Source organism: Lolium perenne, chromosome 3, assembly GCF_019359855.2.
Source record: "Lolium perenne isolate Kyuss_39 chromosome 3, Kyuss_2.0, whole genome shotgun sequence".
Lineage (NCBI taxonomy): Eukaryota > Viridiplantae > Streptophyta > Magnoliopsida > Poales > Poaceae > Lolium > Lolium perenne.
Window position 1 is genome coordinate 223,702,367 of NC_067246.2, and position 6,000 is coordinate 223,708,366.

Genomic DNA, 6,000 nt, shown 5'->3' on the forward strand with positions numbered 1-6,000 from the left:
TAATCAAAAATTCACATGTTCAGATGTGACATAATCATTCTTAACACTTCTGGACATTGCACAAAGCTACTGAAAGTTAATGGAACAAAGAAATCTATCAAACATAGCAAAACAGGCAATGCGAAATAAAAGGCAGAATCTGTCAAAACAGAACAGTCCGTAAAGACGAATTTTTCTGGGGCACTTAATTTGCTCATATGAAAAAGCTCAAATTGAATGAAAGTTGCGTACATATCTGAGGATCACGCACGTAAATTGGCAGATTTTTCGGAGTTACCTACAGACGGGGCTGCTCAATTTCGTGACAGTAAGAAATCTGTTTCTGTGCAGTAATCCAAATCTAGTATCAACATTATTATCAAAGACTTTACTTGGCACAACAACATGATAAGGAGAGGTTGCTACAGTAGTAACAACTTCCAAGACACAACAAAACAGTAGCAAAATAAACACATGGGTTATCTCCCAAGTAGTGCTTTCTTTATAGCCATTAAGATGGGCTCAGTAATTTTAATGATGCTCTCGCAAGAAATAAGAGTTGAAGCAAAAGAGAGCATCAAAAGCAAATAACAAACACTTTTAAGTCTAACCCACTTCCTATGAAAAGGAATCTTGTAAATAAACAAGTCATGTAAGCATAATGCAATAAGCATAGGAAAACAAGACAAGTGCAACTTCAAGATTTTAAGCAAAAAGAGAGGTGTTTTAGTAACATGAAAATCCCTACAACCATATTGTCCTCTCTCATAAAGATTTTCAGTAGCATCATGAACAAATTCAACAATATAACTATCACATGAAATATTCTTATCATGAGCTACATGCATAAAATTATTACTCTCCACATAAGCATAGTCATTACTATTAATTGTAGTGGGAGCAAATTCAATAAGATAGCTATCATTATTATTCTCATCACCATAATCCTCATATATAGGAGGCATATTGTAATCATAATTAATTTTCTCCTCAATAGTAGGTGGACTGAAAATATCATGCTCCTCAAAACCAGCTTCCCCAAGTTAGAATTTTCCATAGCATTAGCAACAATGGTGTTCAAAAGCATTCATACTAATAACATTGCCATTACCATGCATATAAAGTTCCATAGGTTTTTTAATTTTCTCTTCAAACACCTCATGTCCTAACTCAAGATAAATACTATAAAGATCTCTAATATTTTTGTTGTTTTCCATTAAGCCTAACTAGTGAAATCACACAACTTAGTGTTCTCAGGAGTATTCATTTTAACAGTAATAAAAACAAGTAAAGCAAACTAAATTAAGTAAAGTAAAACAAGTAACTAATTTTTTTGTGTTTTTGATATAAGAAAGCAAACAAAACAGAAAATAAAATAAAGTAAAGGAAGACAATAACAAAGTAAAGAGATTGGATGTGAGAGACTCCCCTTGCAGCGTGTCTTGATCTCCCCGGCAACGGCGCCAGAAAATAGCTTGATGTCTACGCACGCTTCTATTCCTGTAGACAGTGTTGGGCCTCCAAGAGCAGAGATTTGTAGAACAGCAGCAAGTTTCCCTTAAGTGAATCACCCAAGGTTTATCGAACTCAGGGAGGTAGAGGTCAGAGATATCCCTCTCAAGCAACCCTGCAATTACGATACAAGAAGTCTCTTGTGTCCCCAACACACCTAATACACTTGTCAGATGTATAGGTGCACTAGTTCGGCGAAGAGATAGTGAAATACATGTAATATGGATGAATATGAGTGGTAATAGCAATCTGAAATAACTATGGCAGCAAGTAAACATGCAGTAGAACAGTAAATAAACGGTGATTTGATGCTTAGAAACAAGGCCTAGGGACCATACTTTCACTAGTGGACACTCTCAACAATAATCACATAAATAAATAAGTTCTCTTCCTTTGTACTACTTTCAAAGACTCTATTGTTGGATAACAAACATCATTCATTGTGTAGGGCTACGAGAGCACCCTCAAGCCGAAGTAAACAAGCTCCACAACGTCATAAAGGAATCACACACGATGCAAACACTGTCACTGTCACACCATGGAGAGTGAATCCGGAGTTCATATTAAAGTAACTCTAGAGTGCATAGTAATAGTTAACTTCATAATCTACAAGAGATCACAATCATAACCTACGCCAAGTACTACATGATGCACACACTGTCCACATTACATCATGAAGGAGGAATAGACTACTTTAATAACATCACTAGAGTAGCACATAGATTAATAGTGATACAAAGCTCATGATCACATAAAGATCACGCCATGGGAGAGAGATGAACCACATAGCTACCGGTAGAGCCCTCAGCCTCGGGGGAGAACTACTCCCTCCTCATCATGGGAGACAACAACGGCGATGACGATGGCGGTGGTGTCGATGGAGATGACTCTGGGGGCAATTCCCCGTCCCGGCGGCGTGCCGGAACAGAGATTATGTCCCCCGAAACGGAGTTTCGCGATGGCGGCGGCGTCCCTGGAGTCTTTCTGGAGTTTCGTCAATCGGTGTCGGGTTTTTAGGTCGCGAGGGATTATATAGGCGAAGAGGCGGCGTCGGGGGAGTCCCGAGGAGCCCACACCATAGGGTTGGGCGGCCCCCCTTCTGGCCGCGCCGGCTGATGGGCCTCCTCTGGCCTGGCCCTTCTGGCTCCGTGAGTCTTCTGGAGGAATAGAATTTATGTGATTTTTCTGGATTTTTCCGAGCACTTTGGTTTTTGGGCCTTTTCTGCAATAAACAGACATAATAAACAGAAACTGGCACTGTGGCATCTTGTTAATAGGTTAGTCCAATAAATGCCATAATATGATATAAAGTGCATATAAAACATGTAGGTATTGTCATAAAACTAGCATGGAACATAAGAAATTATAGATACGTTGGAGACGTATCAGTGCACCAGGCTTGCTAAGGACTTTGGCTCCAAAAATCGTCGTACCACCGATAGCTGCAGCGGGTTCATCGTACTCGTTCGATAACAGCAACGTAAACATCCGAATAAATATCAGTAGCATTGGGAGTGGACAAGAGCATCAGAAGATAAGGAGAGGTCTTCATTATGAAGCAGTTGTTCGAACTACAGGTCGTCCCCATGGTCAAGGAAGTTGCAGCGCGCAATTAACCAAAAATCGCAGTCGTGCACCTTACCTACCAGCTGCAGAACAACTTGTCGCTCCATGTTACTTGCATACTTACATTGACCCAAAGTACATCATTGAGAAGGCCACGTATCTACTCAAAGATTGTCGGCAGTTCCTTGATATTCAGAGGTTATGCGAAGAGCTAAGGACTGATTCAGAAGAAAAAGCGTGTTCAGCAAAAGGAGGACCGGCAGCTTACGTTCATCCTCACCAACAATAGTATGTGCCAGACGAAGATATCTACGTACCAACCGAAGTCTACCCTGCATCTCGAGGGAAAGAGAACAAGATTCACAAGGCCAGCGCTCCCGATAAAGCTTGCAGAGGTGGCTATGGCGACAGTACCCAACAATATCGATTGGTTAGATCAAAACATCATGTTTAGCAGGGCAGATCATCTAACGGTTGTCCTAAGGCCTGGTCACGCGGCCCTAGTACTTGAAGCACAGATCGAAGGATAAAACATGAGCAAAGTGTTCATGGATGGAGGAAGTGGTCTAAATCTGTTGTTTGCAAGCACAATGAAGGCAATAGGCCTGACAGCTGATATGTTAAAAGAATCTGACACTGGCTTCCACGACATCATCCCAACCCGACCCGCATATCCTCTTGGCAAAATTTCATTGGACGTTGTCTTCGGCACACCCAGTAATTTCAGGAAGGAGAGGCCCGAGTTCGAGGTGGTAGATTGGGAATCGCAGTATCACGCCATCCTCGGCAGGACATCATTCGCCAAATTTATGGGAGTTCCTCATTATGCGTATTTCAAGCTGAAGATGCCAGGCAATAAAGGGGCAGCAATTACCGTTCATGAAAGTTTTTCTCGTTCTGATAACTGCGACAAAGACTTTCAGAAGATCGCCTCTAAGTTCGGAGTTAGGGAAGAACTCAATGCACTTGACGTAATCACCGATCATACACAGCCACCTGCCGATAATCGGAACACAAAGTCCGACGAGTTTGACGCCGCCAAGGAAGCAAAGAAGCATCAAGTGCATCCCACTGACCCGAAGAAAACTATAAATGCATCGGCAGATCTTACTGTCGCATAAGAAAGCGCGCTCATCGAGTTCCTCCGTGAGCGCTGGGAAATATTTGCATGGGAGGCATCCGACATGCCAGGTATTCCCAGGGAACTCGCTGAGCACGCCCTCAATGTTGACTCCAACGCATTCTGTACAGCAGACGTTATGTCGTTTCTCAGAACCAAAAAGAAAAGCTATTGGAGAAGAAGTTAATCGGCTCCGTAAGGCTGGGTTTATTCGAGAGCTCAAAGAAGCCGAATGGGTAGCTAATTCAGTCGTGGTGCCAAAGAAAGATACGACATCACTTCGTATGTGCATCAACTTCATGAGCCTCAACAAACATTGACCGAAGGATCACTTCCCGTTGCCACGTATCGATCAAATAGTCGACTCCACGGCAGGCTGCGATCGCCTCTCCTTTCTTGATGCTTATTCAGGATATAATCAGATCATGCTCAAAAAGGAAGACCATGAATTAACAACATTCATTACACCACATGATGTCTACTTCTACAACGTCATGACTTTCAGACTAAAAAAAGCAGGTGCAACCTATCAATGGTGTATGCAAGCCTGCCTCGGGGAGCAGATTGGCCGGAATATTGAGGTTTATATCGACGACATCATCGTCAAAACCAGAAACGCCGCCACGCTCATAGACGACCTAAGAGAAACCTTCGACAACCTCGACCGTTACACGATCAAGCTGAACCCGAAGAAATGCTATTTCGGGGTACCAGGAGGCCAAGTAACCGGATACTTTATTTCCGCTAGAGGAATAGAGGCTAACCCTTTGAAGATCAAAATTGTTCTTGACATGGAGCCACCAAGGACTTTACAGCAGGTGCAGTAGCTAGCAGGACAAGTGGCTGCCCTTAGCAGGTTTATTGCAAAACTGGGAGAAAAGGCCCTGCCTTTCTATCAGTTGATGAAGAAATCGGAAAAATTCGAGTGGACAGCAGAAGCGCAGGACGCTTTCGACAATCTCAAGAAGGTTTTGTCGGCTTCTCCGGACCTCGAAGTACGAAGAATGATGGTAACTATAAAGCAATTGAAAAAAATACCTATGAAGGAAGATGATCAAGGCTGAAAGGGAGATGAACCGAAGTCATAGCGATAACGTCCTTTTGGCTAAAGCAAGTTAGGTGTCTTACTTCATCCCGAAGTTCACTCTCTGAGAAATCATCTGTGCTGATTCGGGTCTGGTCGCTGGTGCCTGTGTATTTCAAAAGTGGATGCCTCCTTGACATCGCCGGTTGCACCCGACGCTGCAAGAACAACGCAACCACTTCGGTTCCGCTCATTGTTTGACCTCCTGCACTCTTCACATCCAAGATCTTTTCGTAAAGTTGGTCGGCCACCTCGCTTTCTTCGGCAGTCAAAATATTTTGCCAAGACTTCTTTGGCACTGCCTCAAGGACGTCTTCAAATGGCGGTAGGTTGAAGCGCTGGCCCGATGTAGGGCAGTCCCGAAGATAGAGCCATTTCGGTCGCCAGCCCTGGACAGACTCCCTCATTGGAAAGTTGGAGTAATTAACTTCCTTTCTAACGACGAAGCCGACGCCACCGACCACATGGGGGCCTTCGCCTCCACTGTGGCATTTGACATAAAAGATTTTCCTCCAAAGACCCCAGTGGGGGTCAATGCCGAGGAAAGCCTCGCACGCCGTGATGAAAATGGAGAGGTGAAGGCTGGAATTTGGGGTCAGCTGCCAGAGCCGGATCCCGTAGGAGAAGAGAAGGCATCAGAGGAATTTGTGGGCTGGAAGAGAAAGCCGATGATGTAGAAAAGCGGTAAACATAACAATCAAATCCTTCGGGGGCTTCGAGCGAGAAGCAAAACCTGGGT